General features: G+C 43.5%; 1 protein-coding gene across 1 annotated transcript in view; it reads right to left on the bottom strand.

Annotated features, from left to right (window-relative positions):
• PHF24 (PHD finger protein 24) overlaps window positions 1–21,065 on the bottom strand; it is a 184,715-nt gene extending 163,650 nt beyond the window's left edge. The window contains exon 1 of the mRNA XM_066602714.1: window positions 20,806–21,065. The gene's annotated coding sequence lies outside the window, so the exon portion shown is untranslated. The remainder of the gene's footprint in view (window positions 1–20,805) is intronic.
• Between the last annotated feature and the right edge of the window lie 4,396 nt (window positions 21,066–25,461).

The following is a 25,461-nucleotide window of genomic DNA, read 5'->3' as shown; positions in this document are numbered from 1 at the left end:
TTCTCTCCTGCAATGCCTTATTACTTATTACAGCGATCGTAGGCAATGGTTATACAGGACATCGGTATCCAGCCGGGCTCTCTGCGATTACATCACGAGAGCCCGATAACGTCACAGAAGGAGTGCGCTCCCTCTGTGAACCCTTACCATGCTGCGATGTACATAGATTGCAGCAGGGAAGCAGTTAACAGCGGGAGGCGCATGTCCGATGCACCCCCGCTGTTGTCGTGGGAGGCTGGCTATCACTGGCAGCCGTCTCCCACTGCTGGATAGTGTGAGATCTCTTCTGATCTTGCACTATCCCCAGGACGTAAGTTAATGGCCTGTTGCAGGCTGTACCCTGCTGCCAGGCTGTAAACTTACACCCTGGAGCGGGAAGGGGTTAAAAATCGAATTGCAATGCTACAAAAATCGCAAGCTTTTGCGATGCAATGCAAGAAATCTGTTTTCCCATTGCACTGTACGGGCGACATAAACAATCCTGCTGCTGTGATTTTTTTTTTTTTATTCCTCGCATCACAGTTTGCCCTAAAAACATCACAAGTGGAAAGGCTGTCATTGAACAACATGTGTGGCACTTTCTTGCGAAAGCCGCATCGCACTGAAAAGTGCAATTTTCTCGGTAGTGGGAAGGGGCCCTTAGACTAGTAGTCTGGCCAGGATTTTATTCGCTGCCATCTTAGTAGAGTATTATTGTGCAACAGTGTGCAGAGTAGAACAAGAATGGTGTGATCAAGTAAACAAGTTTAGTGAATGCGGACAAAAACAACTGTCCACCAAAGGGGTCAGGGGAGGATGTGAAGAATCATTTTGACAAACAGATGCTGCACAGTCAAGCACATTTCAGCTGGATACAATGTTAGTGCACCAACTAATATGTCCAAAGGCACAACTTGTTGCTCCTTAGCACTGATGGGCTATAACAGCAGATGACCGGTTCCAGTGCCATTACCGTCTGAGAAAAACAGAAAGGTGAGATTCTGGTGGGCAATGACCTGCTTCTCTTCTGAAGACCAAAGTAAGGTCCACCCTGCTACTAGACCAGTGTCTCTAATAAAGTGGCCATCCAGTGTACATTAGGAGAACATAGGCGGGGTTACATTTTAGACCCCTCATTTTTTGGATATTGTAACATTCTAGCTGTGGAAGAAAGGCACTCTGCTGCCTTGGGGACTAGGCAGAAGAAGACTAAGTGCTTCCAAGTGCTGATTCCAACGTTGTGAGGTTTGTCTGTTCCAGTCACTCTCCAGCCCTTACAAGTATGGGTGAGTCTGTACAGGTTGTGAAAGGCTATTCTACAAATATGGCATTTCAGATAGTATTTGACCAATTTATGATATGTTACGTCTGTGCAGAACTTGTCCTACGTTGTCTACTTGGGTGTAAATTCAGACACTAACTTTATAACGCAGGTAACGCAGAACAGCAACAAACAAACCTTAGAGAGTAGAGGGGAATAATTTACCCTAAACCTAATGATGCAAGGGTGCTCGCACTGTTGAGGGCGAACCTATGCTGGGAATCTGGAGCAACCCAGTCTCTCCCTAGGTGGAGTACGAGAGTAGTGGTAAAAGATAGAAGACACAAAATATTATGTATATATTTATTAGAGATGAGCGAGCATACTCGTCCGAGCTTGATGCTCGTTCGAGTATTAGGGTGCTGGAGATGCTCGTTACTCGAGACGAGCACCACGCGGTACTCGTCTCGATTAAACGAGCACTGACCATTGAATTCAATGGAGCCGGCAAAACAGCCGGCTCCATTGAAAGCAATGGGCTGCCAGCGAGCGCGGGATGAATTGTCGGGAAGGGCTTAAATATATAAGCCCTTCCCTGCAATTCATCCAGACATGTGTGTAAAAAAAAAAAAATTAATATATATATATATATACTCACCTTGTCCCGGCAGAACGATGTTAGCCCATTGAATTCAATGGAGCCGGCAATACAGCCGGCTCCATTGAAAGCAATGGTCTGCCGGCGATCGTGGGATGAATTGTTGGGAAGGGCTTAAATATATAAGCCCCTCCCTGCAATTCATCCAGAAATGTGTAAAAATAAAAAAAAATATATATATACTCACCTGGTCCCGGCAGACGGAGTTCAGTGCGGCCGGCGGCAGTCCTCCTGAGCTGCTCTGAACAGCTGTGAGTAGTATTCAGCAGCTGGGGATTTAAAATCCCCCCCTGCTGAATGAGCTGCCTCTAATTGGTCACAGCCTGACCAATCAGAGGCAGATCTCACACACACACCCATTCATGAATTCATGAATGGGTGAGTGACTGCTGCCTCTCATTGGCTCAGCGCAGGGACCAATCTGAGAACGATCTTTATGCAGACAGTGCGGGGGGGGGGGGGTCTCACTCTTGCCACTTTTGTGGCTTAATAGTGCGACCTGGGAACTTGAGATGCAGCCCAACATGTAGCCCCTCGCCTGCCCTATCCGTTTCTGTGTCATTCCCATCACTTTCTTGAATTTCCCAGGTTTTCACAAATGAAAACCTTAGCAAGCATCGGCGATATACAAAAATGCTCGAGTCGCCCATTGACTTCAATGGGGTTTGTTACTCGAAACGAACTCTCGAGTATCACTGAAAGTTCGACTCGAGTAACGAGCACCCGAGCATTTTGGTGCTCGCTCATCTCTAATATATATATATATAACAAGGGCAACCAGATTAAGCTGACTTAGCTTTAGCTTGAGACCCAGGTCAAACAGGAAATTATGGACTGGACCAGAATACTTTCAGAAGCAGTCAGGAGTCAGACCAGACTACAGACAAAGTGAGGCAAGAGTATAACCAGTATTGTCTGTAAAGAGGAACCAGAATAAATATACACAGACTAATGGTGATTAGCTGGATAGGTTGCCCAACCTCCAAGCCAATCACCCTGTCCATTCACAGCAGAAGATATGCCACTGTCCATGCCCAGAGCCCAAATAACAGTGAGTATGCTCCAGCATGAGGACATTGTGGGCTGGGACTGATGACGTGATGTCACCCTGGAGTGAATCCCCACATTGTAGCTGGCAGCAGTAAAAATATAGACCTTGAATATACACTTTGGGTTATCCAAGGTTGTCCTTTTAAGCTGCTGTTGGTTGTAGTCATATACTAGGGTACCCTGTTCATATTTTACTCCACACCAGATAATAAAGGTGAGATTTGTTCTTTTTTTTATAGGATTATGCTTATAGAAGTGGGCCCCCACCCCCCCCACCCCCCAATGCAAGTCAGCGGGTTAGTGTGGAATTTTTTTTATTTCAGCCCTAGCAACATCATTATATATAAATTACAGGTGGAGAAAAGACCTATAAGCATAGACAAGCAATGCACATCCTCACACTCCTCCGACGCATTTCAGTATCTTACTCCAGCACAATGCATTTCATCCCAGTTACACATTCCGACACTGAAGCACAAATGGCACATAAATTACACAAATACCTGAAGTGAGAACAGATTGCAAAAAAAAGTTATTTTTCCACAGGCTTCCTGTGATTTCACCGTAAATCCTTCCATCTAAAGCTCCCAGAAGACAAGCGGGATTGTCTGCATCGCTCAGTTGTGATTTCAAGTGACTGACATTACAAAACAACTCAGGATGTCTCATACCAAAACTCAACCGGGAACATTGTCACAAATTAAACTAAAAGGCTTAATTAGTAGTACGCTACCGACTGTATCCATAGCAGCCAATTACATGCAAGCCTTAATTAGTCTGTAATGCAGTGGAGTGATTGCAGAGGGCGGCTCGTCTTAGGGGTTGTAGCTACTATTGAGAAACTTATTGGGCAACAAGAAAGAAGTGACTGTATACCTATAAGTATAATATGGACATCGGTGTGATGGTTCTCTGCAAGAGAAACCAAGAAATCTTGTAGATATGATACCTTTTAATTGCTAACAAAAATACATGATGTTATAGCGAGCTTTCCAACCTACTTAGGATTCTTCCTCAAGGCATAATGAATATGGACATCACACATGATATTAGTAAGGTCTGTGAGGGTCCTTACAGCAATAACATTAATAGAGGATATGAGCTTGAGATGGGAATAGTCCTTTAATGGTTTGGGAATTTTTTCTTTACTTTAAGGCCGCTTTCACACGGGTGACAAAATCGTGCGATTTTCTTGTGATGCAACAGCACTACAAATCGCATGTATGTGAAGCTTATGCTTTCCAATGGGTTCCTTCACATTAGCGATGTTTTTTAGACTGCTACATTGTGAGAATACAAAATAGCGGCATGCTCTAAACAGCCACAATTTGTGATGTTTTGTAGCCCGTATTTCCCTATGGAGCCTTCCTTTCTGTAGCATTGCATTACACAAAAACACGGTTTTCATGCATTGCAATGCAACTTTTACAGTAGGAAATCCTACTTTAAAATCCCTAAAATAATCCCTTTCTGCATTTAAAAAAATAAATAAATAAATAATACATCACCTATCAGGCACTGTCAGCTTCGGCGCGTGTCTCCTGCAGCTCTGGCACACTTTTCTGTAGTCTTCAGGCAGCCCTTTCTGGATTGGAGGTTTCAAAATCCCTGCTTCCAGGAAGTGCTGATGGTGATTGGTTCATTGTGCGCTGGCTCTGATTGGCTGAGCTGCGGCACTCAAGAACCAATTGCAGCCAGTACTTCCTGGAGGCGGGGAATTTAAACCCCCAATCCAGGAAGGGCTGCCTGAAGACTACAGAAAAGTGTGCCGGAGCTGCAGAGGAGACAGCACCTGATAGGTGATATATTATTCTATTTGTGATGCAGATACGGCTTATTTTCAGGGTGAGGCTTATATTTCAAGCCCCCCGAAAATCACGGCAAAACAGAGCTACAAAGTCGCACGATTTTGTAGCATCATGTGCGACTTTGTAGCGACTTTGTATGGAACAATTCCAGCGTCTTGGCAGTAAATTCAGATGCAGGAAATGGTGGAAAGTTACAGCACTTCTGAGCGCTAAAGAGTTAATTAAGCCCCTGCCAGACTGAGCCTGAATGTTCTCATCACAACAGGTGCTCTAGAAAAGGAATTTTAGCTGTGTCACTAGAAGAGAATGCAAGGACTGCTAAAGTGTGTGGAGGTGCTGCTCAGAATGCTGTCAGGAGAAGGTGTAACAGTCTGCAGAGTTACTGCTGCTGGAGAGAGACTGGAAAGGGCAGCGGAAGCATGGAACCCTGGATATTAGAGGGGCTCTTGTGGAGGCACCTTGAGCACTGTACAGATGAACGAGAGGTCACTGGTGGCAACAGTAGAGGACCCAGACATGTTACCACAGCAATCTAGACAGTGGAATAAAAACAAAGAACAATGCAGTGGAGTTGTACTTCTGACCTAAGGCAGTGGAAGCAGCAATTTCCATGCAACTGAACTGTAAGTGAGGTCGGCCTTCAACATATAGGTGTGCATACTAGAAAGGAACTAACTCTGTTAATTAGCAGGCTTGCAAATGGAATGTGGCACAATTGATGTCATTTAAAACTCCCATTCAAGTGGGTGCATGACGAAAAACAGAACACGCTTGCCATGCTAATGCATTTAGTTTTTTATTTAACGCACCCGTTAAATTAAAAAAGCAATTCTGGTCCAAGAATTGCACAGGATATGCTGCAAATTTTTTTACACAGACTCTTGGTGTATACACACTTTGACTTTTATGGCTCCGAGTTCTGCCAGTTTCAAACTTGGACAGAACTTGGATGTTAAAATCATTCATGTGAATAAACCCTTACCTAGTGTGATATCACAATGTGTCAATTGTGTTTTTCCATAGAACTACAGGTAAATATTCCTAGGTAAGCTCTTCATACTTCCAAGATGGCTATTTCTTAGAATACTCGATCCACATTGAGCACTGGTGGTGTATTGGTATTCTAAGACACTACACATTGGCCTGATTGGTCGACAATGCTCACATTAGCCGTGAGATAAGCATGCAATGTCTGGATACTGACACACAGTGTGCATTCAGAAGTAACAGGAGAGCCATGACCATCTTGGAAGAATGAAAGGGCCCCCAGGAACAGGCAAATTGGAAGTATAATGGCAAAAAAGGATTTTGCCAGGTAATATTACTTTCCCCTCCTGGACAAATTTTGTTCTTGTGACTTAAGGGTGACTCAGGGTGCCACTAGCATGAGGCAACCTGAGTAGGGTGGTCAGGTCACCTCAGAGGGGCTGCTCTAGGGTTGCCACCCAGAGGGTTATTATTCTTTATTAGTCATATTAATGCCAGGGGAAGAGGTCAGGGGGACAGGCTGATTGTAGTAGCCACTGTCAGACCGGAGCTGCTGTCTGAGTGAGTTAAATGCTTGTTGAATTGCTGCCTAGCCAGAGGTCTTTTTGGAGAACACTATTACTATTTGGGCCATTATAAGGGACATTATTACTACTGGGACCACTGTAGGGGTCACCATAATTTCTGGGGACCTAATCGGGGTATTATTACTACTGAGGCCACTATGGAGGTCAATATTACCACTGTTACCACTAAGGAAGACATTACTACTGCTGGGGCCACTATGGGGGTCACTATTATTACTGGGACCACTATGGAGATCTTTATTACTACTGAGGCCCCTAATGGGGTCACTGTTACTGCTGGGGCCACTAACTCGGTCACTAAAACTACTGGGGACATTAATGGGGGTCACTATTACTATTAAGGCCACTACTGGGGGGGTGCTATTTCTCTGACACTTTAGTCAAGTCTCAATGGTTCCTACATATGTTGAGTATCTTGTGTATTTCAATGCATGTAAGATGTGTGTTTTTGTTTTTTGGTGTCTTTTTGCGGAAGGGAAAGGGCGGCATTTCACAGAAGCATTGGAGATTTTCCCCGATGCATTGCAAAGGGTAAACTCCACACTGTAAATCCTCAGCATAAACTGACACCGCAGGTCAATTTCCATATAGATTTAATTCGGATTTTGTCCGCAGCAGCGGATGAGATTTTGATGCAGATTTTCTGAAATTCAGTAAAGAAAATCTGCAGCAAATCCTGTTTGTGTGAACATGGCCTGAGCATCAAATTCAGCTCTGTGACCCGTCATCTGGATGTCACAGTCTGTGTATAATCTGTAGGCTGAGAGAATAAAACTAGGACTAGTAACTAGTTTAGAAGTAGTTTCTTCCAACCGCCTACTACCACTGCTACTGGGATTACGATGCAGAATCATTAACCAAAGTCAAGCGTTGCATCCCGAGCAGCTGCTTCTCGCCGGACGATCCGGGCCTGGGGCTCAGCTGCGCCCTCCGTGTAATTCATAAGGGGGATCCTCAGAAAACGTTTGCAGGAAACCAGAATTGATGTTCATACTGGGGTCTTGGTTGCTGCCGGCGCTGGAGGATTTGGGTCAGCGGCAGGCGCTTGGTTAGACAGCAGTGATCATGTCTAGAATCATATCTGGGAGATTTCAGAGTCTCAGTGCAAGATGCAATTCTAGGGAAGAAGCGAATTCTCAAGCTGTCAAGACTTCAAAACGGCTTCTGGGGACATTTTGCTGAGCAGACTGAACACATTCAAGCACATCACACACTGTACAGTTGGTGCTAATCTTAGCACATTAATATGCTTATTACTGACAGTTCTGTCACTTATTAATTATCTCCGGTGCAACATTTTATGAAGCCCCCGGGGATGACAACAAATGCTGAGCTACCTATGAGATCCGGATAGATTTTGGGAGGAAGGTTCCTCGGTGATGAGTATTTAGCTAGATGTGTGATCACTAAAGCACCATCAGTTGTATAATAGTTGTATTATAACTCTTTTATTGTTCCATCAATGGAGATACCTGAGGCCTTGATTTTTTGCAGCACAGGTTGTATTTTTCAATGGTATTATTTAATGCACCATATAATGTATTGAAAAACTTTAAAAAATTTCTAAGTGGAGTGAAATGATAAAAAAAATGGGATTTAGCCAACTTTGAAGGGTATAGTTTTTATGGAATACAGACTACAGCAAAAATGACATGATAACTCGATTCTGTGGGTCAATACAATGACAATGATACCAAATGTATGGAGTTTTTTTTTTTTTTTGCTGTACTACTTTTAAAAAATAAAATGCCCATGGCAAACCAGGAACTGGTCATCTCACATCATGCTCCAAATCCAGTCTACTGGAAACACTGCTCGGATGACTAATTCTCGGTTTGCCCTGTCCATACACCCTATCAACACCCCCTTTTCATTGAAGTTTCTTAGGCGGAATCCAAGATGGCTACACCAAGATGATTGACAGGCACCATCATAGTGCCAAAAAGTTTTCCCTACCCATCTAAGTGTTCTGCCACATTCCCTACATGTATCTCCTTTCATTCAGAAGATATTCTGAGTGGCCCTGACTTTTGCACCACCATGTATATTATATAATTTAGGCTAATTTCATATCTCAGGTGGGGGGGGGGGGGTGTCCGTTTTCCTGCCCCATTTAGGGAGCAGAAAAGGGGAATAAAATAAATAAATAAATCTTGTTATTTGTATAGCGCCAACTTATTCCGCAGCACTTTCAGGTAATTATTTATTACCCCTCCACCAAGCTGGGTTCTCATTTTACTGACCTCGGAAGGATGGAAGGCTGAGTCAACCTTGAGCCGGCTACCTGAATCATGCTTACACTCTGCACCACACGAGGCTCTATTCCGTGCCCCATGAGGCTCTATGGCCAAATGGAACCGTCTTATGCCGGAACTGAACAGTGCTGAACACACCTCATTGACTATAATGGGTTCCGTTTAGTTTCCTCTCAGCTGCCCGGTATTTTATGCTGGATCTGCTATGGAACCTTCGATCGCAGGACCTGACCTTATATATAGTAGTTTTTTTTCTTGTATGGGGTATTTTTGCAGAAAATTGCATTTATTAAACTGGTGAATAGCATAAAAGCAGTACATGACAAATGAGCATATTTTTTATTACCTAACGTACTGTAGTCTATATACTATATATTCGAGGGTTAATAATAAGAGAAAGAGGTAAGTACTGTATAGCTTTCAAGATAATGTTGATAAGAAGATGTGCTCATAAATTGTAGTACATTATTAGGCCTATTATCAGTGACAGCGCAGTCACTTGCTACTTATCTCTCTATAAAACCACTTCATGATACCCCAGAGATGACGGAAGGACTGATTCACTACTGATGGCTTTCAGGTTAAGTACCTCTTACTGGTGAATTATAGTGTATAGCAGATCATAAACCTACACTTATACTATAGGGAAATGATAATACAATAACTTCCTCATATATGCAGATATAATAGAGCTGACTTTGGCAATTAATGCTAGTCCTAGTGAAACTGTATCATGATGACATTTTGCCAATGGTCTGCACGTAAATACAGAAGGATATAACCAGGACCCATGAAGGAAATGTGGACTCACTGACTCAAAGCGGTCCATCATATTTTACATCGGAAGACTCGCAGCAAATCCGTAGTGACCAAATCCACACTTAGGTGGTACGGATTTTGTTGCGGATCTTCCTGCGGGTTTCAACCCTTCTATTGCAAGGGTTGAAACCCCAGCGGAAATAGGCATGCTGCGGGCTTAGAACCTGCAGTGGTTTTTGTAAATGCTGGGGATTTGTTGCAGACATGTTCCACTCCATGTGCAGGAGATTTCTGAAATCTGTTCCACACAACTTGTACTGTAAATGAGCAGAATTTCTGCAAAATCATGCAGCATTTTTGCTATGTATGAACACGGCCTGACAGAGCAGGTAAGCTGTGATTAATGTTGCAGTTGATCCACTCAAATTATACGCATATCAAACCTAAATAGCGAGTCCACGTGCTGTCCAGCAATTCCAGGTGCCAGCAGGTGATTTACGGTGACCTGCCTGTGGTTAAAGCAATTCAACCGCTACATCTATGGGCACCATTACAACAGAATATGCTGTAAGGCAGGGGTGTCTAACTCATTTTCACGGAGGGCCACATCAGCATTATGGCTGCCTTTAAAGGGCCGTTTGTAATTGTTAAATGCTCATGTGTAAATATTGCAATCTAGTGTTGGGATGGGGGATCTAGTGAAGAGTACGGAGCGCGGCTCTGCAGCACTATGATGGTGTTTCTCTGGACTGCATATAAAAACTGAGGCACAGGGTATAAATGGGCAGGAGTTACACAAGATGTGTTATGAACTAAATGGAAGTGTCCCAGCAGGTTTTCTATAATGTATGGTGCATCACTTAGGCAGCCAAGATGTCATTTAGGACCAGGTTAGATAACAGCCAACCCCTTCCACCTCTTTAGCACTGAGCTCCTTACCTTGGAATGTGACTAGGGTGCCCTGGTAGGGCTGTCAGAGCTGTGCCACCACCTGTGAGTTGCTGAACAGAGCAGTGTGGAGGTGAGTGCTGGAGCTCAGAATCCAAGATAGCACCCGCTCATGTGCTGGCACTGCCCCCTATGCAAAGTGCTGGTTGTGTCCTCCAGGGAAAATGGAGAGACAGTCCTTTTATGTCTGGACCTCACGCCACATAAAATGATGTGGTGGACTGCATTTCGTCTGCTGGCCTTGAGTTTGACACGTGTGTTGTAAACATTCGTGATGAATTTGGGAGTTACTACATGCACACAGATGACTTATCCATCCAACTGATTTTTCAGTCCAAATTTTGGACTGAACTGGAACCCATCCCTTTGAATGGGTATATTCACATTGGCTTTTTTTACTTGGATGAATGGTCCGAGTAAAACAAATTGCGTTTTATTCTTGTCTGATGTTCAGATGAGAATAGTACATATAAATGTGTGGTGTCCCGCACAACAAACGGCATATGGACTGGGTGACATCTGATGCAAGCTGCACCTGAGAATCTTGGGGGAAACTTAATTCGTTAGTGTGCATGTAACCGTAGGCAGGGGCGTACCTAAAGGCTCAGGGGCCCGGGTGCAAAAGTTCAGCTCGGGGCCCCCCCACCCCGGGCCTCCACCCCACACGCCCCCATACCCATACCTAGATCGTGCTGCATACATGATCTGCCCCTGGCGTAATCTTTCCAAACATGATGCATTTCCTGCACTACATGAAGATTTGTTTGTAGCCCCGCAGGCCACCCTCACACACACCTCTTTTTACCGCTATTAGCACAGCGCCCCGAGTGCCGTACTAACCGCGGTACAACACTCCCTTAGATTTCGATGAGGTTACTCAAATTTGTGCTCGAACACGGTGTTTCTAACGCTGTGATTTTCGAGAGCTGTCTGTTCTGTTCCTGCATTTTTGTGGTCTTTAACACATCTCATCACCCATCACAATGATGGGGTGCATTGAAGAGTGCTGTCAGACGCTGTAACCTGTGTTCAAAAACGCAGCTCGAAATTCTGGTAAAAATGCCACGATTTTGAGCTGCGTTTTCTGAACACGTGTGAGAGCGGCCTCAGGGGGGTCGTGTTTATGCTGTACTTTAGAACCACAATTAAGACACATAAAAATCTGCATGCAGTATTTAAAGACCGCGTACGGTATTAGGGTGACTGCCCACTAGAGGTTTTTTTCACGACGAAATTTGCAGCGTTTTTTTTCTGCAGGGGTCTATGGGACTTGTAATGTTAAAATCACAATCGCGCAAAACTGCGATTTCACGGTAAATTGCGATTTTGCGCGATCGTTATTTTAGCATTACAAGTCCCATAGACCCCTGCAGAAAAAAAAACGCTGCAAATTTCGCCGTGAAAAAAAAATGTAGTGGGCAGTCACCCTAAAGGAGCTGCAGACACTATTAATAACAGCATGCGGTTTTGATGCGTTTTTTAATTGCATGTAAAGGGTGCAAATAAATACAGTAAATCCAGGGAGAAGGAGAGGGAGAGAGAGAGATACACACACAGATATACACACACACAGATATACACACACAGACATACACACACACACATATACACACACACACACATATACACACACACACACACACACACATATATACACACACACACACATATATACACACACACACACATATATACACATACACACACACACAGACATACACACACACACACATATATACACATACACACACACACACACAGACATACACACACACACACACACACAGACATACACACACACACACACACAGAGACATACACACACACACATACACACACACACACAGACATACACACACACACATACACACACACACACAGACATACACACACACACAGATGTACACACACACAGATGTACACACACACAGATATACACACACACACACAGATGTACACACACACAGATATACACACACACACAGACATATACACACACACAGACATAGACATAGACACACACACACACACACAGACATATACACACACACACAGACATATACACACACACACACACACACAGAGACATATACACACACACACAGACATATACACACACACACAGACATATACACACACACAGATGTACACACACAGATATACACACACACACATACACACACACAGATATACACACACACAGATATACACACACACAGATACACACACACACAGATATACACACACACAGATACACACACACAGATACACACACACACACACACATATACACACACACACATATACACACACAGATATACACACACACACACACACAGATATACACACACACACAGATATACACACTTACCCCAGGGCTCGGTCCACTTCTCCTCCATGTGACAGCAGCAGCAGGAGAGGTAAACTCAGAAGCTTCCCCGTTCAGCAGGAAGCAGGGGGGGGGGGGGGGGGGGGAGGGGGCAACACATGATCCCTGTGCCCTGCCGTCTCATATGACTTCCTCCCCTGCCGGCCCATGTGAGTACCTCCCTGCTTTTCCTCTCAGGCTGGCTGTTCTGACTGCCGCATCATGCGGGGGAAAGAACGGTCAGCCATTAATGCACTGAATGTGCATGGGGGTATGTCGGAGGGCGGCTCCGGGGCCCCCGGAGCTCATGGGCCGGGTCGCCATGGCGACCCCAGCACCCTCTGACGCTACGCCTATGACCGTAGGCTTCCACAGTGCAGGAGTTTGAAAAACAAAAACTGTGGCAATATAGGTGCCACAAGAACTTTCCCACACATAGTATTCACTTCTTGCGGGAAAAGTAGGGCAGGTCCTATCTTTTCTCAGCTGTACGATTAACAGGCGAGAAAATTGTCCAGTCATGTGGCCATGATTATCGTGGCTGCATAAAGGGAGAAAACAACATTGGCCTGAATCCACCCTTAATCTGTTTCTGTATTTTCTGTCTCCATTCCATTTTTCCCACTGGTTCAAAAGTGCAGACTTTTTTTGTATTACATTGTACTCAGTGAGAGGCAGGTGGTGCTTTTTCAAAGAATGTGGCTCAGTGGTTAGCACTGTAGCCTTGCAGTGTCGGGGTTCTAGCTTCAAATCTTGTCAAAAGCAACATCAGCTTCGAAAAGCTTCACACAGACATCACCCATGGTCAGATCTGAATCTACAATTCCAGTACTGCAAATTGCTAAGTTATCATGCTTCAGAAGAAGCAACACAATGAGAGCATACAACCTTCATGCAGAGGTTGTCCATAGTCATACATGCACCTAGAACCTCAGTGTTATAAGGCAACAGGGTTAGTCACTGAGTTGTCAAGCTACTTCCTTCTCCGGAGGAGGACTAAAAAGGAGATCTCTCTTTTCTGCTCCTTCCCCTTCACATTCTTCTACTATTTTCCTCTGGAGGAGAAAGAAGAATGAGAAAAAGAAAGGAAAGCATGGTGGCATGGACTGTGTATATCCTCTTTGTGTTTCTTGTTCTTCTTCTCCTCCAGAGAAGAAAGAAGGAAGCAAGTGTGGTGGCTCAGTTGTTAGCACTGCAGCCTTGCTATGCTGGAGTTGTAGTTCCAAATCTAACCAAGGATGATGGCTATATGGAGTTTTTCAAAGTTGATGTTGCCCTTGATGAGATTTGATCCTAGGATCCCAGCATTCATAGAAGAGCCGCCACTAGATTTTAAATGCTGAAAAATGAATGTAAGGAGAAAGCTTTACTGATGCTTTCCATTTTATTTCTGTTTTTAGTAAAACTGTATCAGTCGGAAAAAAATGCTAAAGTGAATGCAGCCTCTGGCTTTCTTCAAATGATGTCATTTTCCTAAAATGTCAGAAAAATCTGTTTTTTTGTAAAGAGGCCTGTTGTTTTTGTGACAGTATTTAGCCACACATGCCCCTTTTCTTTGCAATTTTTTTTCCTATCGAGAGGCCTATGGAAAAATGTCAGACCCAGAGGATGCTGGGATTTACAAAAAATGTCATAGACACTCCTCCCTCCCCAAAAGAAAAAAAAATGTTAAAGTTAGAAAAATATGTCACTACTAGAGATGAGCGAACGTACTCGTTTCGAGTAATTACTCGATCGAGCACCGCGATTTTCGAGTACTTCGGTGAAAAGATTCGGAAGTACTCGAAAATCGCGGCGCTCGGGCGAAAAAGGGGCGTGGCCGAGTAGGTTCGCTCATCTCTAGTCACTACATAAAGCACAATGTGAGGAGTTTATCAACAGGGGAATTTTTTATGTCCCTTTTCTGGCATACTTTTGTTTCCTAAAATGTATCAAATAATACTACAAAGTAAAAGCGAAGCAAAGTGCTTCCTTGGATAGTATTTCAACCACAAATAGCCCAAAACAAATAGAAAACGCTGCTCTCCTTTAATTGTTGTGCAAACCACAACAGCTATAACAGCAGATCACCATCCAGGTTTTGCTGTACTATTGTATGTCAGCACATCCAGTGAACAGGCCGGGATAACCGACTTCCAGAAACACATAAATGTGCTGCCAATAATGGGGAATAAGCTGGACCAGGGTCACCAAATTCCAGTAAGAAGTAGCTTGAATTTATTTGTAATGTCACAAATAAGTAAAGTAAAAAACTCTTTCACCAATCCACAGGCAATCCATATTCATTGATGATAAATAGAGATGAGCGAGCACCAAAATGCTCAAGTGCTCGTTACTCGAGTCGAACTTTCAGTGATGCTCGAGAGTTCGTTTCGAGTAACGAACCCCATTGAAGTGGGCGACTCGAGCATTTTTGTATATCGCCGATGCTCGCTAAGGTTTTCATTTGTGAAAATCTGGAAAATTCAAGAAAGTGATGGGAACGACACAGAAACGGATAGGGCAATCTGATTGGTCCCGCTTAGCCAATGAGAGGCAGCAGTCACTCACCCATTCATAAATTCATGAATGGGTGTGTGAGTGAGATCAGCCTCTGATTGGTCAGGCTGTGACCAATTAGAGGCAGCTCATTCAGCAGGATGGGATTTTAAATCCCCGGCTGCTGAATACTACTCACAGCTGTTCAGAGCAGTTCAGGAGGACTGCCGCCGGCCGCGCTGAACTCCGTCTGCCGGGACCAGGTGAGTGTATATATATTTTTTTTATTTTTACACATTTCTGGATGAATTGCAGGGAAGGGCTTATATATTTAAGCCCTTCCCGACAATTCATACCGCGATCGCCGGCAGACCATTGCTTTCAATGGAGCCGGCTGTATTGCCGGCTCCATTGAATTCAATGGGCTAACATCGTTCTGCCGGGACAAGGTGAGTATATATATATATATATTTTTTTTACACATTTATGGATGAATTGCAGGGAAGGGCTTATATATTTAAGCCCTTCCCGACAATTCATCCCGCGCTCGCCGGCAGCCTATTGCTTTCAATGGAGCCGGCTGTATTGCCGGCTCCATTGAATTCAATGGTCAGTGCTCGTTTAATCGAGACGAGTACCGCGTGGTGCTCGTCTTGAGTAACGAGCATCTCGAGCACCCTAATACTCGAACGAGCATCAAGCTCAGACGAGTATGCTCGCTCATCTCTAATGATAAACCATTAAAACAGCCGTAAAATGTGTATCGGGTGTAAAGCCCAGGGCCAAGCACTATATTGGGTTAAAGACCTATTGTGGAAAGCTTGGGGGCACCTTAAATTGGAATCCAGACTCATTTGTCTTCCCCTTTAGGTCTAAACCAGCCCTAAGATCACACCACCCATTTGTTCTACCGGGAAGATGTGGGAGTTCTTGTTCCATGATGAAGGAAGGAATTGGTTTGGCATGGCCACATTTTCCCTTTTACACTGTGGCCCCCTCTCTTCAAAAAATTATGAATCACCAAGAAAATATTTTTACTGTCCAGCTAATTACTTCAGACTTTCGAATGCTAAATCAACACTGATCTCCTACTCTCTGTCCGCATGTCTAAGATCACCTGTTGACCACATAAATAGCAGTCATGGTCTACCAGGGTAAGATCATTGGTTTTTAACAAATTAATTAATCTGATTTTTGTCCCCCATCCCCATATGTATATATTACTGGACAACCACTACCAGAGCTTAGCTAATCTCCATCAGAGACTGTTATCAAATCTCTTGATACGTACAAGAACTTGTCTTACAATGCTCTTAAGATGTGTCAAGAGGCAGTGGATGTGAACTCGCTGTTTCACTTTTGGCCAAATCCATAGGCGACGCCTAAGGAACCCTAGTTTTCACTCTTTTACCCCAACAGTCAGGATGTTAACTTTTCTGTAGGGCTCCTAGTCCCTTACACTGGAAGTGGTCCCAGTTATGTGGCAGCTGACACTATAGTAGACAAAAGCACAGTACCAAAGCTTGGAAACAGAGGCATAGTCAGGGAGTTTTGGGCTGAGGAAGCAACCTAACTTCAACACATAGGATAAGCTAGGATACACAAATCAGGTTCAGCACAATGCAAAAGGCCAGGAGTCGGAGCAGACAGGAGAGCAGTCAATACAACAAGCCGAGGTCAGGAGTGGAGAATGCAGAGTAGTTAGGAATTTCCAGAGTCAGAAACCAGGAAGTCAGCACAAATAAATACCACCTTTAGCTGGACCAGAAAGACCAAAAGCTTAGGCGCCTTCATTAGAGGGAAAGTGCCTTATATTACAAAAGGGGGTCCATGATTGGCAGGGGACAAAATATGGTGCGCACTGAACCTTTGAGACTGCAAGCATATTGTTTTGTACAGGCACTCTACTTTCTGGCAGCAGAGAAAGGCAAAGAGGATGGCAAAGCCAGACATCTCCAGAGGAGTTGGAAAAAGTGTGCACTGTAGCCACCAGTGAGAGAAGATAAGGTAAGGTGGCAGCCACAGCCATAAGTCATAACTGATTACTCAAATATTTACTAATTTCTACAATTTTATCGTGAATTTGGCCATATATGATGCAATATTAGTTCTGAGCATGGACCCCACCATATACTGGGAGTAACTGAAGGATTCTGAAGATCTGATGCATTCTATGTGGTACCAAAGGATGGAAAATACTGTATTAGTGATTATTTCCTTATTCTGATTGCAAACAGAAAAGAAGAATGAAATCCGCGAAGCCAGCAAGACAGGAGTGAAAAAAAAAATTGCATTCTACTCATATATGACGCAGTTCAGGGCATACTGAATGACGATTGGCCCATGTGAACAGGCAGTCGCTCAGGTTTGACCAACTGCCTGCTTACTGTGAATGGAGATGGTACAGGAGTGACCATCGCTCTGCACCTGACAGGTTGTCCTGTGTAAAAGGACCCTTACGGGCAAACAATCTGCACAAGTGATCTCAACCTTCCCTTTCTGCTGCTTCAAGAATAGATCCACGCACTAAACAAACAGGATTGTAGCCCAAGATTTCACGCTTTTACCTTCAAGAGGTTTTGGAGCTGCTGAGGAGCAGCTTTAATGCATCAATTGAGGTCACTGCTGCAATCTCCGACCACAATGGCGTTTAGAGAAATCACATTTAGACCGTTTCATGATGTCTGTGGTCTCTAAGTTGCTAAACGAACTTTTACATTCACCCATGTCTATAACACAGCATTAGGGGAGTCATTTAGGGGCTGCTCTGGAGGACATGGTAGATTAGACGTTGACTATGAAGTAGCGCTGAGTTTGTCATTGGGCACAAGTCATGATTCTAATTTGATATCTGTGGTGTTACATAGGACTGTATTATCTAGGCTCAGAGAATTTTTATAATGCATGAGTGATACATCCCAAAAAGATAAATGACAAATTCAGTCCTGCTACTCCAGTATATAGTAGGGATCCTTCATAGGTACTGAGATATTCTGCAAGACGCTGTCAAAATCCACACCAGAATCTGCATGTCTAAATGTGAATCGTGATGTGCAATCACTGGCAGAATGAAGACATTTTCAAATCTGTGTCAAAATCCGCATGATAGACGTGCAGATACTGGTGAGGAATTTTCCATACGATGGAATACAACATCTGGCCGAATATTCTGTATGTGTGAAGGTACCCTAATACATACCGGAGTAGCAGGACTGAGTTTGTCACTTATCTCTTTGTGATATATTGCACATTCATTATGAGAGTTCCCTCAGCCCAAATATTGCAGATAGTGCAGTCCTATGTAACACCATAGACATCAAGTTATAATCCTGACATACGGCTATGAAGAAAGAGAATGGTGGGCATTCATAAAAGCTTTTACTATAGTTTCTGGAGTAATTTTTTGCATAAGTGCAGATTTATGATTTTTGCACTTTTTTCACCACTTGTAAAACGTGGGTGGGGCTTTTAAGGAGAGGGTGTGGCCACCAAAGAGCAACACATCTATATATATAATTTACGTCAGAAGGTTGGGGCTGGTGTACATTTCCATCTAGGCAGGTGCTGAGATGCAACTAATATAGGGTTAGCGAAATTAAACTTCCCCAACTCAGAGCTACAGAGAGAGTTTTGCTGCTCCATATGAGACGATATTCAGGCAATGACCACTTCACACACTCTGCTGGCCATTTATGAAAAAAAAGTGTAAAAAACTTGCTGATAGGTGGCGCTGTAGCAGCACAAATCAAACTACGAATGTTTAGTAACACCCCCTATGCTCTCGATTTGCCAAACTATGTTTTCCATTGCAGTGAATCAGCTTTAATTGATACAACATATTGACGAATGCTGTCCTTCATATCTATCACTGATGCAGGTCTTTCGCGGTAGATCTGGTCTGCTACAGTGCCACCTATTGGTGACTTTTTTACTAAAATGTTTTTTTTTCATAAGTAGTAAGTGTAGAATCTGAAGTGGCCGTTTCCAAATTTCGTCTCATTTGGTGCAGCAAAACGCCCTCCAGAGGCCTTTGAGTTGTGAAACTTTATTTTCACTAACGCTGTATATGAAAAGCCGTGCGCCTATTCTACTATTAGGCGCATCATGTGGCAGGGCAAATCATATTAAAACCAGTGTTTAAAAGTCCAGTCTTAATTAATTCCCCCATAATTCTTTATATAATTTTCAATCTTGAAGGGGCTCTTCACTGTGAACAATCCCTACTTGATAGAAGGGTCTTTGATGATAGACAGACCATAGAGTGAACTGTGGACAAACCTGACAATAAGTGTTCAGCTGCCCTGCAGCGCCACCACAGGTGAAATGAAGCATTACACAGAGCCTATTCAAATCAAAGGGTTCTCTGTGTAATGCAGGACAGGATGGGTCCTCCAGAGGTCTTTGGAACTGCTCTCCAATCTGGGCAAGGAATGAGGATCCAGAACAGGGGAGCCCCCTATAATTCCTTAATAAGGTGTATGAATATGGGGGTTTGAAACTACACAACCCTTTTAAAAACTCTTCCATTCTTGACTTGGTCTGAACTTCCAAGTGGTCCATTTGCTGTTCCTGATGTCCCGGCTCCACCGACATCATGGTTAGATAGGAGTGATGTCCCTATAGCTACAGCACCGACATCAACATTTCATAGACTAATCATCTCATCCGCAGAGTTTTATAATCCCCACAACTCCCCATCTTTCCGCTGCTTTCACCACCTACAAACGTTTTATACAGTATGGCCAGAATCTTGAAACATAAATGAGGCAGAGCTGAAGTAGTCATTGAACTATTTAGTAATCACTGTTATTTCAGATAAGGGCACATTCACACAAGCAATCTTCAGGCGCAAGTTCCATCTGAATGCAAAGCGGACGAAACTTGCATGCGAAAAGACCATTATTTACGATGGGTTAATTCACATGAGAAATTTTTAATTCGGACCGAGATCGAAAAATAGCAGCATATCCTATTTTTGGGTGATATCTCCTATTATTTTCAAAGCAAAAAAATTGCATTACACTCGCATGTAGATGAGATTTTCGTGCGATGTGATTTTTTTTACTATTCAAACAACATGTGATTTTGACACTTTTGAAAACCGCATGTACTGTGATGTGCTGTGATGCATTTTTCTCGCAAAGTTCTCTTAAGTTACACCCATGCCAATATGTCCATTTTAAGTTCCATTCTAAGAAGGCAATATCACAAGACGCAAGACATACAAGTCAGGACTTAAACATTTATTTGTCATCATCTTCATAAAAACCCAATTAAGTTTAGCTTCTGCTTGAGTCTTTTCTCTAAGATCTGCACTATTGTGGCTCCAGGGATGTATCAGCTTAGCATCCCTTGCCAGTCAGTGCCCACAGGCTACCTGGTATTCTACCTATATGGAAAATCCTTAGGTGGATGCACCTAATCCTGGCGATATGTACAGCATCCACCTACATAATACAATGGATGCAGAAGAGGAAATATACGGGTATCTTATGTGCATCACCAAAATCTGCACCCAGTGACTTCTATAGCAGATAACATTCATGAACGAAGATCTCAATGGCTTGAAAAGCCACATATGGATCACTCTGCAGCTGGACACTATAGAACAAGTTCTAAGGAATTCAATAGGTGCAATATAAGAGGGGAGGGGATCACAACACTCACCCTTGTTGAGTTCACTGAGGGACCCTGCAGCTTCTACTTGATCCAGCTTGCCTTTCTCAATGCCATTGGCTTGTCCTTCCAAGACAACAACCCCTTGTCTCCTGCCAGTGCCCCTCTACTCCATCCTCCCTGCAGGATCTGGGCACAGGGGTGGGAGGGGGATGCTGCTGCTGGCAGACTGTCCAGTACTGATAATGGATCCCACTGTTATTAAGGCAGGAGCTGATAGAACAGTTTGCTTTGCCCTCTGGGGCTGCTGCTGCTGTTGTGTGTGGCTGCTCTGGTACCAGCTGCTGCTTCTTTAATGCAATGAAAACCCCTGTGCTGACTTAACCCATTCAGGACCAGGAGACTTGCGGAGCACTTGGAAAAAGATCTATAAAACAGGTTCATAAGATGAAGGGTTAAGCTGGTTGACGTTAGATGGAAAGTACCAATAAGATCCCCCCCAGTCTCACCCCACCTCTTCCAGTCATTGTCAGGGCTCCTCCTATTCCTTGTCTCTTCTCTCTCTGTTTATGTGAGATGCTCTGTTGGGGGCAGTGGTACCCCCAGTAATTCCTCTTGTAAACCAGGTCAAGTGCTTGCACATTGATGGGTGCTGGCTGGATAGATATACACAGTAACCACCATGCTGTACTCATGCAGCGTGTATCATAAGGAAGGGTGCTAACTGCATCCAAACACAGTAGGCACCATGCTTCACCTGTGCACCTCCATCATACTGAATAGTGCTGGCTGCATGTATACACACCTTGCTGTACTATGCAGCTTGTATCATGATGAAGTACAGCAAGTTAACTGCACCCATAGCACCATGCTTCACCTGTGTACTTTGCATAATGTTGGCTGCATATATATGTATATATATATATATATATATATACTGTAAGCCCCATGCTTTACCTATGCAGCTTGTATCAACATGAAGGGTGCTAACTGCATGTCTATATAGTAAGTACCATGCTTCACCTTTGTACCTTGCATCATGCTGGCTGCCTACATAATGAATGATGCTGACATCATGTAGATACAATAACCACCATGGCTTACCCATGCAACTTGTATCATAATGAAGAGTGCTGCTTGCATGTCTACATAGTAACCAACATATTTTGTCTATGAAACGTGTATCATGATGAAGGGTGCTGCTTGCTTGTCTACATAGTAATCTCACCCTTTACCCATACAGCTTGTATCTTGATGAAGGGTGCTGATTGCATGTCTATATAGTAACCTCCATTCTATACCCATGCAGTTTGTATCATAATGAAACGTCCTGCTTGCATGTCTATACAGTAACCCCATGCTTTACCCATGCAGCTTGTATCATAAGGAAGGGTGCTGATTGCATGTCTACATAGTAACCCCATCCTTTACCCATGCAGCTTGTATCTTGATGAAGGGTGCTGATTGCATGTCTATACAGTAACCACAATGTTTTACCCATGCAGCTTGTATCATAATGACAGGTGCTGATTGCATGTCTACATAGTAACCCATGCTTTACCCATGCAGCTTGTATCATAATGAAAGGTGCTGCTTGCATGTCTACATAGTAACCTCCCTGCTTTACCAATGCAACTCGTACCATAAGGAAGGGTGCTGATTGTATTCATACGCAGTAAGCACCATACTTTACTTATGTATCTTGCATCGTACTGGCTGCTTGTATACACAGTAACCACAATGCTTTACTCATGCAGCTCATATCATAATGAAGGGCTATGGTTGTAGTAACCACAGTGCTATCATAATGAAGGGTGCTGCCTGCATGTCTACCCAGTACACACCATGCTGTATCCGTGCAGCCTGCATCACAATGTGCAGCCACCAGGGTGGAATGAAGATGGATACGAGCACACTGTATATGATGTTCAGCCCCGAAGATCAGTATGACATAACAGCACATTAGAGAATTGGTGCAATGGGGGCTGGTGCACAATATGGATTATATGTAGATATTGGCAGCATTATTACTGAGTAATCTTGTTAGGGGAGGGGCTGAAGGGATCTGGTTGCAAATCTGGGATCAACCCTTCCACATTATATTAGAGATCCTCTACAGCTAGCACGCACAGAGACACATAGAGAAGGCTGCAGCTGCTCCTTCCTATGGTGAATAGATTGTTGTGCTGCCTGCACTGTGGGGGCAGCAGGGGGTGCAGGCTGGCAGCCACTGAGTGCCAGTACTTGCTCTTAGACTTTGAGGGGCATTCTTCATTGTGCACAGTCCACATGCAGCTCTTTCTATACATTTTCTCTTGAACTGCTATTTCTGCAAGGTTTGCAGGAGGAGGAGATGGAATAGTCCTGCTGCTTGTAAATATCATCTAGGAGAATATTATTCCTGCTTGTCTCCTGATGCTATAGAATACATACCAGCAGATCATATATGGATTATGCCCTCTTACATATTGCTAGTCCTGGCACCATATGATCTGCAGTATATGGAGCTGTCCTGAGTTCAGCACCATGGACAGTGCACCCATCCATAATACTTATCAGTACCTGTTAGCTAAGATCAATGCAGAGAATAGCAAGAAAGACACTACATACAGGGTGATTCTAAAAGAATGGGCGAATGTAAAGCTGATTGTTTTTCACATGCCATTGGTGACAGTAGGCAAACTAAAACAACACATCTCCGTTGCAGTGGAATTGGTAACAGAGGATGTGAGGGTCGCATCTGGGCAGAACGGGACTACTGACTTCACATCTGCCGTGTAACCAATGGCACATACATCTGCAATGTGCATTAAAAACCTGAGGAGTTCCTCTATCATTTTATGCCACTCTGGCTGTTGTCATTTCATGGATGAAGAAATCAGCTTTACCGTTGCACCATTCTGTATATAAGATCTCTGCTATCCTTACATGCCTGCAGGTGAAGCTGAGCTGAGTTTGTCATTGAACAGTTATTCTCTGCACTATTATATTATGATGTGTCATCCTAATTTTATAAGATGTTGTGATCTGGAGCTATTAGGAATATTGCATACTCTGGGATTTTTAGCTAAGGGTGTGCTGCCAGAAAGGTGCAACTATAAGATCTCAATCACACAGGGCAGCTTTTCTGCAGTTTTTAAATGCATCTTCTTTAATAAAAAATGCTTATCAGGATAATATTCTTTGCGTGGATGTGAGAAACCACACTGTATCTACCCATTATATTATTTGTATCCTGTATTTATCACCAGTTTCTCCAATGCAGGTTGCATCTCTACTTCTCAGTCATCCTTGAGCTCATGGGTGTAGACTAGCTTCTATGATGGCTCCATACACTGCACAAATAGAAGAGCAGGATATCTTCTCTAGCTCTTTGAAGCTCACCCTTGTAAGTAACAGCAGTGTCCTGTAGGACATTATACAGCAGTACTTAGCAGTGTAGATGTGAATTCAGTAGCTGTGAGATAGTAAATTCTATGAGTCTGTCTGTTTCTGTCACCTTCCCGCAGCTTCCGTCTCTCCTTCACCTCTCCATAGACTTCTTTCAGCAGCATGAGGCAGAAGCAAGCAAAGATCGTTCCCCTCTATACACTTCCTGTAATCTTTCTCAGTATCTCTGCTACTAAAGATGGATTTCCCATCAAGCAGGGGACAGCAACTTAGAAGAAAGAGTGACCTCTAGTGGCAAGCAGTTTAGAAGGATTTTTCATCATAAAAGCATCATGTTTACATCAATAAAAGGATTTACACTAATGCTAGTTATTATATTGACTATCATCAGCACAAGCCTGTTGAAAAGTTAGTGACTAATCAGTGAACCTTTTGAAAAATTCAGCTCAGCTTATTTGACGAATTTTTATAAAAAGTTTAGTTTGGTCCGAATTAGTTCAAACCAAACCACAAGTCCACCTAAAACTGGTGAATAAAAATGTCTAAAAGCCATAAAAGCCCTGTGTAACAAGAGTGTAATACAAGACTTTTATGGCTTTTAGACAGTTATACACCAGTGTTCAGGACTAGTGTTTAGCGAACCAAACCAGTAGAACACGGTTTGGGGTAGAACTTTGTTTCGGGCTTGGTTCAGATTCATGCCAAAACAAACCTTCAGCAAACTTTGACCTGAAACAGGGATCTACTGGTTCAGTTCACTCAACACTATTAGTGACCACTTAAAGGGGTTATACCAAGATTTCAACTTATGTCCTACCCACAGGATAAGGAATAACTTGCTGATCGGTGGAGGTCTTGTTGTTGAGACCCCCTATGATCTCAAGAACAGGGGTCCCATGTCCCCCCCTCTACCTGTCACTGTGGGGTTACTGTACCACCTCCAGTGAGGAGGAGACTGAATGGAGCACGGTTTATGCAAATGATGATTTTATTTTGTCAATGAGGGTGATTAATGAGTGGAACAGGTTGCCATAGGAAGGGTGAGTTCTCCTTCAATGGAAGTCTTTAAACAGAGGCTGGACAGACATCTGTCTAGGATGATTTAGTGATCCTGCATAGAGCAGGGGGTTGGACCTGATGACCCTCGTGGTCCTTACAACTTTACCATTCTATAAGTGTGTTGACGCTCCATTTACTTTCAATGGGACTGTGGAGATAGGCAAGTGCTTGGGTATTTCTGTCAGCCCCATTGAAATGAATGAAGTGTCGACTGTGTATGCTCAGCCAGCGCTCTATTCATTGTGAGGTCAATACAGG

This window comes from Eleutherodactylus coqui, chromosome 5, assembly GCF_035609145.1.
Source record: "Eleutherodactylus coqui strain aEleCoq1 chromosome 5, aEleCoq1.hap1, whole genome shotgun sequence".
NCBI classification, from domain to species: Eukaryota; Metazoa; Chordata; class Amphibia; order Anura; family Eleutherodactylidae; genus Eleutherodactylus; species Eleutherodactylus coqui.
This window is presented reverse-complemented; position numbering and strand designations above follow the sequence as displayed.